This window comes from Pteropus alecto, unplaced genomic scaffold (genome assembly GCF_000325575.1).
Source record: "Pteropus alecto unplaced genomic scaffold, ASM32557v1 scaffold68, whole genome shotgun sequence".
Classification (NCBI taxonomy): domain Eukaryota; kingdom Metazoa; phylum Chordata; class Mammalia; order Chiroptera; family Pteropodidae; genus Pteropus; species Pteropus alecto.
In genome coordinates, this window is record NW_006441386.1 from 8,290,346 (window position 1) to 8,304,291 (window position 13,946).

At 48.3% G+C, this 13,946-nt stretch overlaps 1 protein-coding gene across 1 annotated transcript in view; it reads right to left on the reverse strand.

The window, feature by feature from the left end:
* COL26A1 (collagen type XXVI alpha 1 chain) overlaps positions 1–13,946 on the reverse strand; it is a 139,978-nt gene that overhangs the window by 29,229 nt on the left and 96,803 nt on the right. The window lies entirely within an intron of this gene.

Below are 13,946 nucleotides of genomic sequence, written 5' to 3' on the forward strand. Positions count from 1 at the left end.
GCAAACTTTCAGAAGTCTTTGTGTGTGTGTGTGTGTGTGTGTGTGTGTGCGCGCGCGCTAGGCGTGTATGTTGGAGGGTTGATTTTATAATGCATATGAAAATGCAAAAGTCTAAGAAAACCCAAGGCAATCCAGAAGAAATAGAAAACAATATGGAAGGCTTATACTATCAGATTTGAGACTTATTGTAAAAGTATAGTAATTAAGACACTGTATTGTTGGTACAAAGAAAGACAAATAGACTCACACTTATACAATCACCCAGTGTATAAAAAAGGCACAAATGCAGTACAATAGAGAAAGGACAGGCTTTTCAATAAATGGTGCTAGATCAATTGAATATCCAAATGGAAAAGTAAAATAACTTGACCCTTAACCCACACCACGCATGAAAGTCAATTCAAGATGGACTGTAGATCTAAATATAGAAGGTAAAATAATACAACTTTTAGAAGAAAACATAGGTGACCTCAGAATAAAGATTTCTTTAACAGGACACACACACACACACACACTAACATTAAAGAAAACTTTGATAAAGTGGATTGCATTAAAAGTAAGAATTTCTTTTCATCAGAAGACACCATGAAGACAATGAAGAGGCCTATCGCCAAGTAGAAGTAGATTCCCGGAAAACATATATCCACAAAATAAGATATCCGATTGGCCAACAGTCATATGCAGAGGGGCTCAACTCAGCCATATGAGGAAATGCAAATTAAACCACAATGCGATACTCCCACACACCTACCAGAATGGTTAAAATTAAAAAGACTAGTAATACCAAGTACTAGAGAGAATGGGAGCCACTGGAACTCTCATACAGTGTCAGTGGTAATAACCGCTTTAAAAAATCGTCTGGCAGTTTCCAATAAGGCTGATTAGGCCATTCTGTGACTCAGCAATTCCATCCCAAGATATAAATCTGACAAAAATGAATAAATATGTTCACCAAAAGCCATGTACAAGAATGTTCAAGCAGCATTGCTCAGAATAGCCAAAAATTATAAATAACCCAAATTCCCATCAATTGCAGACGGAATAAATTGAATATTCACAAAATAGACTAATATACAGTACTAAGTATACACAAACCACACACAGCTGTATAGATGAACCTCGTAGAGATAAGGTTGAGTGAGAGATGACAGACCCAAAGAACATACACTTCGTGATTCCATTTATCAAAAGTTCCAACACAGGCAAAACAGCTCTCAGGTGTTGGCATTCATACCGGGGAGGGTGATTACTGGAAGAGGAAGGCGGAGGACTTCTAAGATGACGAAAATGTTTTCTTGATGTGGGTGCTGGTACCCAGATGCCGTCAGTTTGTGGAAATCATGTCAAACTGTTCTCCTGCTCATTCTGAACCACAAATCTGACACATCACCCTCCAATGTTCCCCATTGCCCTGAGGCCAAACCCCACCAGTGTGGGCTGCTGACCATGCTCTGAACATCTGTCACTCTTCTAGGCCTTTGGCCTTTGCCTATCTTATCTCATTTAGAAATGGCTTCCACCCTAACTCCTTCTTAAGCACTACTACCTCCAGGAAACCTTCCTTTTCCCCTCCAGGCAGGCTTAGACACCCATCTTCCCATCAACTGCCATGTGCTCACACCGAGCTTAAGGCACTTGGCACCCTGGACGGGATGGTTTTATGGGTACCCCTCTTCCTTGTGGGCTGTGAACCACTTGAGAGCAGGGGTTATGTCTTATCCATTCTTGTATTCTAAAAAATGAGGAGTGGGGAGGCTCTTTCCTCTGTCACATGGGGCAGCAAAGATGCTTGTGAGACCTCTCAAAAGGTGGCAGTGCTGCCCTTGGGATGATGAGCAGAACAGGAAGGGGACCCCCAGCTCATTGTGCAGGCAGCCTGCTCTGGAGGACCTTAGGGGGCCAGGAAGGACAGAGGGGGCTGCTCTCCTCTTCCAGGGGAGGTGTGTGCCCCAGGATATCTGTCTCTGCACACCCTAGCAGCTCTGTGCTGGGAGCTTCCTCACTGTGCATGGGAAGTACTGCAGCCCCTGAGCAGAGCAGCTGTTTTCCATTTCCACCAAGGCCAGAAAAAGTGGAAGGGGCTTAAGGTAGAGATAAGGAAGACGTTTTGATGCCGAAGTTCATTATATTCTGGCTTGTGACACCATGGGAGAGGACGGAGGAAATCGTCTTCCGATTGCACAAGAGCAGAGGGTCTGGCCCATGTGGAGCAATGCAGGTCACAATAATGATCAAAAAAAGAAGACACCGACTCACATTCGTGGAGCACTTACTATGTGCCAGACACTGTTGGAAGGGCTAGACCTATGCTAATGCACTACTTTTCATGTAAATTCATCTATTCCTACAATAACCCGATGTGGTAGGGACTATTATCTCCACTTCATAGATGAGGAAACAGAAACACAGAGAGGTTAGGTAGCTTGCTCAAAGTCACACAGTTAGTAAGTGACAGAGCCTGGATTTAAACTGAGGCAGTCAGTGAGTGGCACTTGGCTTTTGACTAGCACCCCAGCCAGCCTTAAGAACTGGCCTGCCGGAAAGGCCTGAAGTCCCAGAGGACTCCTAGGGGTCCTGCCCTGATGGTTTCCTCCTGGCCCTGGTCCCCACCCTGCTGTCCTCTGGAATTCCTACCCCAACACAGCGAGCTCTAGGGTGGGACCCTACAACCTTTCTTCAGATGCTATCCTGGCCCCTTGCCCCAGCTGAGGGCACCATGGCATTACCTTTCTAAAACACAAGGCTTTTGACTTCTATGGGGAAACAGTAGCAATGAATAAATGCATTTCTTTAGGATATGAGACCCCTCCTCAAAGTTAGCTGTGTCCCTTTGATGTATGGGGCTGACATATTCCCTTTGCCCCTCTTCCCCAAAGAGCCTCTGGGCCCAACTAAGAAAAAACCCAGGCTGGCCATGGCATGGGGTAGGAGCTACAAGGGCAGAGGGGCTGGTACCTGGGGAGGGCCCTCGGGGCAGCATCAGTGGCTCCTAGAGGGTCAGGGCACGGCTGAAGGAGAGGGGATACAGGAGGGGTCAGTCCGCATGTCCATGTGCCAGAGTGCAGACATGCAAGAATATGCATGGACATGCACGTGTGTGTGTGTGTGTGTGTGTGTGTGTGTGTCCAGTCCTAGTCCTGATACACGGGTAGAAGCTCAGAAACATTCTTCATTTACATGAGGCCCATGGTTTTACAAAGCCCTTTCATACCTCTCACCTCATTTGGTACCTGTATGGCTGGTGAGATCCCCCACAATCCATGGTCTCAATTTATAACTGTGCAAAAGGCAGCTCAGAGGGTAGGGGACTTTCCCAGGTCACACGGAGCTTCGACAAAAACCCATGTCCTCCTCTGGGGAATGCCAGAGGTCCTCCCATCCCACCTACTGTCCCCGTCCCATGGCATCTCCGTCAAAAGGAACCTAAGTGAATCACATGATATCACTTATATGTGGGATATAAACCTAAAAGCAACAAATGAACAGGACAAACAAACAGAGACTCATGCACATGGACTATAGACTAGTGGTTACCAGAGAGAAGTGGGGAGGGGGAGGTAGATGGAGTAACAGGGGTCAAATATGTGGTGACAGAAAGAAATCTAACTATGGGAGGTGAACACACAGTGTAAATATATATATGCCTTACTGTTACGGTGTACGGCTGAAACTTATTGGATTTTGTTAACCAATGTCACTATAAAATATTAATTAATTAATTAAAAAATAAAATTAAAAAAAGAAAAAGTTATTTATGTAATGCTTATAAATGTGAAGTTACAGTAAATCCTTTTTTCAAGGGTAAAAAAAGGAACCCAAGTGAGCCATAAGAGGCTAAGGGAGGAGGGGCTGCCAGCCCCTATTGGTGGCACCACCAGCTACCGAGGCTAGAGGACCAATCCCCTGCTCTGTGAGCATCTACCTTCTGATGGACTGGGAGTGAGGCTGGGCACTGGGGACAGTGCTGTGTACCCTCAGGCATGTTGCAGCCCTCTCTGGGCCTTAGTTTCCCATCCATCAGATTCAGGGACGGACTTGATGCTGTCTCATGACCCTGTCAGCCCATCATTCTCTGAGTCGGTAACCATAACCAAAGCCTGAAGGTCTATTGGCTGGGCATCCACCTTTCCCCTTCTGTCTCCTGTGGGAAAAGGAGCAGGCCTTTGCTTCCTGCAAGCAGACAGATCACATCACAGCAGCTCGTTCTTAGGATTCTGTGGTGAAATGTGGTCCCCTGTGAAGCATCCCATGGTCTGCCTGCCCGCTGGCAATGTCCAGGTGAGGAATAGAGACCCTGTTCCCATCTCAGTTTATCTGCTCTCTATCAGTGGGTTCTCAGCTTTCCTCCATGATAAAATGGAACAATGGTCTCTGCCCTGTGTAGCTGGGTGGCACGGTCCAGGCCTTTGCCACTGGCCTTTGAAAAGTAGGCCCTGGCCTTCAGTCCCTGCTATTTGTCCAGGGAGAGTGCGTGGGGACGGGACAAGCTCTCCCTGTGTCTGTGCTCGGCAGAGAAGCTGCTGCGGCATCCAGTAGCCCTCAGGAGGGCCTGAGGGTCTCAGGCCATGCTCCTGGGGCAAGCCCAACAAAAACACCTGGCTAGGGCAAGCTGGACAGCACCGGCGGGGAGAACACAGGGCCCTCAGGATTCTCCATGGCTCCAAGTGACAAAGAGCAGGCCCTCTGTCCAGGAGATTCTTCTGTATTTGGACCATTTTGGAGAGAAACTTATCTAAAAAGTACCATCCTAAAATGTCTAAAAAGGCTGCATCACCTGCCTGACAGGTTAGGTTGCCTGAATGTAAGTATAACTCACCTCTGGACAGGTAAGTTATAGCCAGTTATGGCAGGCAAGTTTATCTCAATTAATATATTTCTCATTGGCACTGTTCCAGACGGTGTGTGGAGTGATTTTCCTTGAGACTGGCATGGCTGAGAGAAGTCCCCAGAAATCAATGGCATGAGTATGGAGTGGTGACTGGTATATGGTGACCCCTGAGGGGAGGGTGTACACGCAAGGGGGCAGGCCATGCCTAGATGTATGTAAGTGCCAGATGCTGCCAGACTGTCCAATGCCATGAAGCAGGTAGCTTCTGTGTGGGTGCCACACCCCCTCTAGATGTGGGACAGGCTTCGTCACATGCCACTCTCGTGGGTGTCTGAGAATCAGGGGTAAGGGCCCAGGGGTAAGGACACCTCTTGCCCACCTTGAGCCCAGGGGCAGGAGGTAGCTGAGTGGCGCCTCTGGGCTTCTACCCCTGCAGGATAAAGTACTCCAGGGCTCTTAGCTGGGGACAGAATGGGATCCCCATGGCTGGCGGGAGCATGAATAAAGGCAGCTGTGCTACAATTTGCTCAGGGGAGGATTTCAAGTCTTCCAAATGTCCCTCAGGACTTGAAGGAGATTTTATCACAACAAAAATAAGTGATCCAGTCTCTGAAGCCATTTGGGGGCGAGAATCTGGGGGTATCATTTCTGTGTACGTTTTATCTTTCAGGGTTCAGTGATTCAGCTGCTTCTCTTGGATTTCTGAGGTCCATGTTGTTAATCTGAAGTTATCGTTTGAAGCACTCTTACTCTTTTTTCCTCATCCAAAGAGAAATCATAAATATCTCCAGGATCCCACGAAGCTGGCAGGCAGCCTTTCCTGGGCCTGAAAGATGACACCAAGCTCAGCCAAGGAAGATGAGCACTGTGATTCTTGACCCACTTGGACATGTGGAGTTGGTGCTGCCATCACTCTGTGTCACTGGGAAAGAATCCCTTTTAATGGGACTCCAAGCCCAAGGTCAAAGTTCAAGGACAATAAGGCAAAGCTGGCTGACTAGGGGGCCTCCAGACAATGGAGGGGGCTGCTGACTGCTGGGGCCTTCCAGACCCCAGGGGGGCTGTGAGGAACATCCACAGTCCTAGGTCTAGGGTACCCCTCCACCGCCCCCACAGTGCTGGTCAAGGGCCAGGAGGGAGCAGTGAGCTCTCTTGGGGAAACAGATGAGGTGCTCAAAAAGAGCAAGTAGGGGGAAGTGTCTCTTTGGTCATTGGGCTTTCAGAAAGAAATGGTAGTAGAATTTTAAGAACTAAAGACAAAGTCTCTGGGCCCACCTCTTATGGTAGAATTGGATGGGGCAGCAGAGGAGCCCTGGGAAAAGAGGAAGAAGGCCTGGGGAGCCACTCTGCACCTTTCTCTGCAGGCACCTGGGTAGGTCCCTTCCCTTCTCGAGGTCCCTTACTCCTCCCAAGGCAAGGTGAAGGCCAAAGGTGGTTTCGACTTTAATTCATGGTTCAGCTGGGCTACGGGAAAGGCCTTCGTTTCCTCATGGGGTCATATGCCTCATAATGATTGTTTAGGGGAGCTGGGAGGTGAGTGTGGGGTGCTTCCTTTGACACTGGACTTCTCAAGTTCTCTATCGGAGACCAAATCCCAGGCTACAAGGACTACTGGCCTGACCTCACGCTGGAGAAGGGCTCAGAGGAATAGTTCTTAAAAGTTACTTTTAAAAGGAAGAAGTCTTTTTCTCACACACAATTGCTTCTGGGACCCAGATCAATAAGAAGGAACCCAGAGGCACCATTCAGCTACCTCCTGCCCCTGGGCTCAAGGCGGGCAAGAGGTGGGCAGGTCTCAGTGCTCCCACTCCCGGTTCTGACACCCATGGGAGTGCCTTGTGATGAGGCCTGTCCCACATCTAGAGGGGGTGTGGTGCCCACACAGAAGCTACCTGCTTCGTGGCATTGGACAGTCTGGCAGCGTCTGGCACTTACATACTTCTGGACATGGCCTGCCCCTTTGCCTGTACATCCTCCCCTTAGGGGTCAACATGCACTGGTTAGCTGCCCCCTCTACCCCTTGTAGCCAGAGTAGGTCTAGCTGGAGCCCAGGCCCCTGGTTGCCTGTGACACAGTGGGAGGAGGCCAGGGAAGAGTGGGCAAGGTGAAGAGACTCCCGACTCTCAGGTGCAAATCTGGACCTTATCTTTCCCAGCAGGAGGAGGTTGCCATGGCAACTAAAGGGCCACTTTATGGGATCCTTCCTCTCACCAGGCACAGACCCTCACTGAGGATGGCTCTTTCTACTAATTGACTGCATTTTCCAGCCAGGAGGATCACTCAAACACAATCTGGTTCTTTCTTAGAGACACTTCCATCCAACCCCCAGAACAGTTTAAAACAATTTGAACAACACGAAGGTATTTGTGCAGGATTTACAGCAGTTGCCTAATAGCTTAAGGCTTAATCACCTCCTGGGCTCTTCCCCCACGACTAGCAGTGTGACCTTGGGGAAGTTACTTAACTTCCTGAACTTCAGTTGCTTTGCCCAGAAGACAAGGATATCAAGGCCACCTTCTCTGGCCCTGAACTGGTTAGAGAGAAAGCAGGATTAACATGGAGTGTATGTCTGAGACAGGGCAGCTGTTCTTTGTACTCTCATATTAGAAAACGAATCTCCCATACAATTGTAGAGACTGGAAGGCTCTTAGAGCTCTCTCATTAGCCCTTTCTTTTTATAGTTTAGAAAACAGTTCTGGAGTGGTAAGTGGCTCATAGCCACAGTCACACATTTGAGGAGTGGCTGAGTCAGGGCTAAAACCCAGTTCTGGGCATGCATCCAGCAGCCTTTTCAACCTCCTGGAGTGGACACTTCATTATGACTTCACAAAATATCTCAAGTGACTCCCCCTCAGTCATTTACACCATAGTGAGAATAAGTTCATACACTACCACTGAGGGCACAACTTTTACAAAGGACTCTCCCATCTCCCTCTCCTGCCAGAAGAACCTAAGAAGACAATATTATTCCCACATTGAAGGAGGAGTGAGAGATAATCTAGCCCAGAAAGGTGAAAGGTGGTCTGGGAACCAGAAATGCCAATCCTTAATCAGCAGCTCCATCTCTGTGTAGGCTCAGTGAAAGGGAGAGGAAGCCCTCTGCCCAGGCACTAGGTGCAATTAGTGGGTTTGGGCTGCTGTTGGTCGTGTTTTCCAGCACCCAGACACTGGTCTGGAGCAGCAGAAGCTTCTGCTTCATGAACAGGGCTGGTGTCCCCAGTGGTCCTGTTCTAGGCTTCTGAGAACCTAACTGGACTCACCGAGTGGCAGATGAGAGAAGGGTCAGGCTAGAAGAAAAGCCCTTGCAGGGGAGGTGGAGGACAGCCACAGCCTGGCCTCAGCATCTGGTGCCTGCTCCCTGCTCACAGCTGGGTTGGAGCATGTGGGGGTTGGAGAGCCCCCGTATTCTCCCTTCAGCCTCTCTAAACTTTAGGGATATGGTGGCAGGGAGGTTGGGGGTGCAGATTCTCATGGGGGGAGAGATCTGTCCAAGTGTAAGGGAGGGGTGGTCTGATCCCATTACCCTCAGTTCCCTACTCCTCTCCTATCCCCCAGCTGTGCATACTAGACCCAGGCACTGCAGCCAGAGGCCCATCTGGCGTCTTGGAACGGGGGGCCTTGACACCAGCAGATCCAAGGAAGCAGTCTGGCAGATCCCGAGGGCCTGGGGTGGGGTACAGGGTGGGGTGGGAGGGACTGGGGTAGGACTGCTCACTGTCCCAGCTGTAGCCAAGTCCCGAAGGGCAACAGGAGTCAGGAATGCGCCGCCCTAATGGAGGGACATCTGGTCCCCTGTATCCTCCAACAACACCACTCCTAGATTGTACCTGGGAGCCCCCCAGAACCCCAGAGGCAGCCATCAAAGACTGCAAAATCAGCCAATCTGGTGGGTATGAAATGCTATCTCATTGTGGTTTGAATTTGCATTTTCCACATTGCTAATGAGGCTGAACGTCTTTTCATAGATTTTTGAACCATTTCTCCCTCCACTTCGGCCCCACCTCATGAAATGCCTGTTCTTGATCCATTTTTCTATTGGATTGTTCTTTTTCATATGGATTCTCAGATGCTCTTTCTGTATTTCTGATACCAACCTGTTGTCAATTTTATGCATTGCAACTATCTCCTCCCAGTCTGTGGCTTACGTTTTTGGCTTGTTAACACTGCCTTTGGTCACTACAGAAGTTTTCCAATATATTTACCTTTTATACCTTTAACTTGAGATATTTTGTGAAGTCGTAATAGCTATCTCTGAATCCCATTCATGAATTTAAAGGGACACTTCTAACTTCTCACTCAGGCTAATGCAATAATATGTGGGATTAGTAGCTGGGATCTATGCAGCCAGAGGTTCCTTCCTCTACCAAATTTGCAGTTTTCATCATGAACAGCGTTGACTTTTATCTCTTAAACTGTAAATGAGTTGAACTACATGAATCAATTCTCTAAACTCTGGTCATGATCTACTACTTTTTTGTGTGTGTTGCCAGATTTGAATAGCTAATATTTTATTTTTTATTAAATTTGTTGAGGTAACATTGGCTAATAACATTATATAAATTTCAGATTACAACTTTATAATACCACATCTATAGACTCCAGTGCGTGCTCACCACCTGAAGTCTGGTCTCTTTCCATCACCCTATATTTTACCTCTGTTCCCCTCTTTGTCTTCTCTCCACCCCCTTCCCCTCTGGTAACCACACTTCTGTGTCTGTTTCTATGAGTTTGTTTGTTTGTTTCGTTTGTTCTTTTGTTGCTCTCTGTTTTATATCTCACATAAGTGAAATCATATGGTTCTTGTCCTTTTCTGTCTGACTTATTCCACTCAGCATGATACTCTCAAGATCCATCCATGTTGTCACAAATGGCAATATTTCATCTTTTTTATGGCTAAGTAGTGTTCCATTGTGTGTGTGTGTGTGTGTGTGTGTGTGTGTGTGTGTGTGTGTGTGTGTGTGTGTGTGTGTGTGTGTGTGTGTGTGTGTGTGTGTATCACATCTTCTTTAGCCAATCATCCACTGATGGACACTCAGGTTGTTTCCATGTCTTGAATAATGTGAACAATACTGCAGTGAACATAGGAGTTCATGTATTGTTACAAATAAATGTTTTCAAAATTTTGGGGTAGATTCCCAGAAGAGGGATTGCTGGGTCATATGCAGCTTCATTCTTAACTTCTGAAGGAACCTCCACACTGTGTCCCATAGTGGCTGTACCAGTTCACATTCCCACCAGCCGTGTGCGAGTGTTTCCTTTTCTCCGCCTCTTCTCCAACACTTGCTGTTTCTTGTCTTATTAATAATAGTCATTCTAACAGGTGTGGGGTGGCATCTCATTGTGGTTTTGATTTGCATTTTCTTTATAACTTACATTCTAGGAATGTTGAGCATCTTTTCATATATCTGTTGGCCAACTGTATGTCTTCCTTGGAAAATCATCTATTCATGTCCTCTGCCCATTTTTAATGGGATTATTTGTTTTTTTGTTGTTAATATTTTATTTTAGATGTTTCACTTGAATCCTTTATAGCTTCAGCCCAGAATCAACTTTGTGGCCACAGAACTAGGGAAAATTTGAGTGCTGGACCTGTGGGAAGTAGAGGCCCAAGGCTTTGATTTCTCAGGCTTATTTCTCCCATCCAGAGTCCAGATGGACAAGCTTCCTTGTCGCCTCTGTCGGCCAGGAGTAGACTTTTCCTGTAGCCTTTTTCACTAAGTCTCACCTCTCCTTGCAACACTGGAGCCCTCCCACCCCCACTCCTTGCTCTGACCTTGGTCCCAAGTTCTCAAGACCCACACCCCACCCACAACCACTCACCACAGGTAACCACAGCATCAGCAGCAGAATTCTCCGTTTTCTTAGGTCACCTGGGCACCTGGAGCTTAAGGAGGCCAAAGTATTTAGATGGCAGGGAACAACTGTTGGTCCCTGCCATGGAGGGGAGGCAGAGAAGGAGCCATCCTGCTTTTTTTATTTTCCAAGCTGGAGTTTTATTTAAAATGTAAAGGAAATGGTCCTTGCAAATGTTGATGAATAAAGCAAAAGAATACAGTGCTCTCTTCCTACCAGCTGGCCAGTCTATCAAAGTTCAGAGTAACATACAGTACTTAAGTGCTGATAGAAGTTCACAGAATTTCACACCCTGGCTCTCATGTTAAGAGATGTTCTCTGCCTAGATTATGAAGAGTCTCAGTGTGCGATGCTCAGTTCCAGGTTCGCACCTTTACTGAGCATGAACAAAGGCTCCTACTCCTTGGCCACAGCCAAATGCCTTAGGCTCAAAGTTCTTTACATAGCTCACATATACATATACATATATATATATATAAATACATACATATATTCACAAAATATGGTGTGTGTGTGCGTGTGTGTGTCTGTCTGTCTGTCTGTCTTTGTCTGTTTGTCTTCAAGGACTTTTCTAGTTCTGGTATCCAAATTCTGTGTAGGCATGAAGACTCCAATGCTGGGATCACACGGCCACATATACACACACGTATATAGGCACGGCACATATATACGTGTGCACCCACATACACATATGCATCATGGCGGTCTCTTAAGCCTTCCCTATAGGTCATTCCAAGATGAGACTTGACACAAAAGCCAGAAGGTGAGAGGTCCCTCTCAGTCCCCAAGGTCTGTGGAAAGTGAGGGTCTAAGAGAGTGGGCAAGAACAGCAGCCAGCCCCAGGAGGCAGGCTTGAGGCTGTATGTGAAGGGGAGGACAGGCTTTCAGCTTCAGCTCCTAGAGTATTCCTCAGATGAAAATCACCCTGGAAAGTTCTGGAATACAAAATCCTGTCTAAGATAAGTAAGGCCCTTGCTACAGCTCAACATTTACAGCAATAGATAGTAAATGACATCACATATTAATTCGACAAACACTGCCCAACACCCTGGCCAGGAAACACTGTCTTGGGCATTTGGGATTCAGGGCATGAAAACACAGACCCAGCCCTTGAGATCCATGTCCTGGGAGAGACAGCCAAGCAGACCATTATAACAGCAAGCCAAGGAAGCCAAAGGGTTGGGCAAGGTATTCAGGTAGGGCTTCCTGAGGGTGGCAGCACTAAAAGATAAAGAACACATAGAAATTACTGGAAAGCGAAAGTGGTAATTAGGTAGTCTCCAAATCTAATTCAGCTGGGAATTCTGCAGACGGTGCTGGGAGTCCGAGGTTCCGGCTCTGGTCTGCCCAGGGCCCTGCCAGTTATCTGCTAGTCTGAAGCAGCAGGGTCTGTCCCCAACCATTGGGCCTCTTCCCCCAACAACTGGGGCTGGTCTGATAGGCCCAGTATTCCCCAGAGGACCAGCAGACTATATCCACAGGTAGTCACTCAGCGAACATTGAGGCCAAACCCCATCTTATCCAGATAGAGACAATGTCCCAGAGAGAATAAGGATCTGTCCAAGAACACCCAGCTAGTCAGGGCCAAAGCTGGGCCAGAGCCCGGAGCTCACACGCTAGTTCCAGCAGCTCTCAGGCCTCTGCAAGTTCTCAATCCTGCAGCCATCTCAGCTCTGTCGGGGTTCCTTAGGCTGTTAACAGCTCTCTTAAGGGAAGGGCTTTATATTCTCCAGACAACAGGCTTCCATAACCTGTGGTATAAAGTACAAACTCCTCAGCTTGCCCTTCGAGGCCCTCAGTGTGGCCTCTGAGCCCCCCCAGCCCATCTCCCCATCTCTCACTCTCCCCACATTCTCCCTGTAGTTGCCTAAAGACCTTGCTCTTCCCTGGTTCCTGGCTTCTGCACACCATTCCCTCTATAAGCAGAAGAAACTGCCAGAAGCCTCAAGAGGGAGGATACAGAAGCCCACAGCATGTATGCCTGTGCGTGAGCATGTCTGCATGTGTGTGCTTGTGCATGTGTGCACAAATGCGACACATTCCTGTTGGGCCATGTACGCACATACCCATGTGCACGTATTCACACCAGCTGTGTTTGTTTGTGTGAGCCTGTTCATTTTTTTAATGTGTTTTGTCCAAGTCTGTCTCGTAGGCAAGAGTGTGGGTCATGTCGTGTAAGCCTGTGTACAAGCGTGTGAGGGAAAGGGAAGAGGCTGTTGTCTGTGTGCCATCCTCCCACACACCTCAGTCACGGCTAAGCAAGGGACATGGAAGGACTGGGGACCCAAGGCAGGCGGTTGGGGGTTCTGGGGGGCTTCCGCCCCTGGATACTTCAGGCAGGGCTGGCTGTGCTCACATTTAGCATCATCTGTTTATAAACAGACTGCAACCCCACCCCTGGGACAAGACATGGGGCCGTGGGCTTGATGAAGGCTGCAGAACCCAGGCAAATTAAAGGAGGGACCAAGGCATCCTTCATTTTCTATGTGAAAAAGAAGGGAAGCTGTTTACCTCGAATGAAGATAAAGAGATAAAGACTCAGAAGATGGGAGTTAGCCAAGATTACCCAAGATAAGCCCCCACCTCCTTGAACCTCGTCTGCCTGACTCCCAGTCCAATGCTCGTTCCTCCACCCACACTGCTTCCCTAGGTCAGAAGGCTCGGGCTGAGGTCCTCGGATAGAGAGTCAGCATCGCTACCTGGACCAGCCATCTCGGTGCAAAATACGGAAACTCCACAAGCCTGACAGGGGATGGCACCTCTAAGCTTTATGACTCAATGACGGAGGAAGCCTCAGGACGCATATCCAAGTGAGAGAGGCTTTCACCTCCAGCATCTCCCGGTAGGCCTGCTGCCAGCTTGGTGAGTTCTTGAAGGCCCAGAAGCCTGAGTCCAGCTGGGACTCCAGGTAGCTCCAAGAGATACAGAAGCTCAGCAGCAGCAGGAGCCTTTGGGGGCCTGCTCGGGGAGAGGGCATCAGTCTGATCCCTCCTGGGAGGTGCACAAGGCCGGGCAACAGTCCAGCATCACAGCCTCCATAGCCATGAACCTGGAGCATCTGGGGCTGGTTGGGAGCATGGAAGGAAGAAATGGGGGTCAGGGGAGTCCACATCCATACTTCTCCCTCCAGCCGGGGGCCGAGGGTGCTGGGTCACTAAAGCTATTGGGGTTTGGGGAGGAAAGGACCACATCCTAAGGCCAGGAAAGGAAGAGTACTCAGGAGAATCCATTTCATTGGAAAGGCAGGGGATAATTCTCCCAAATG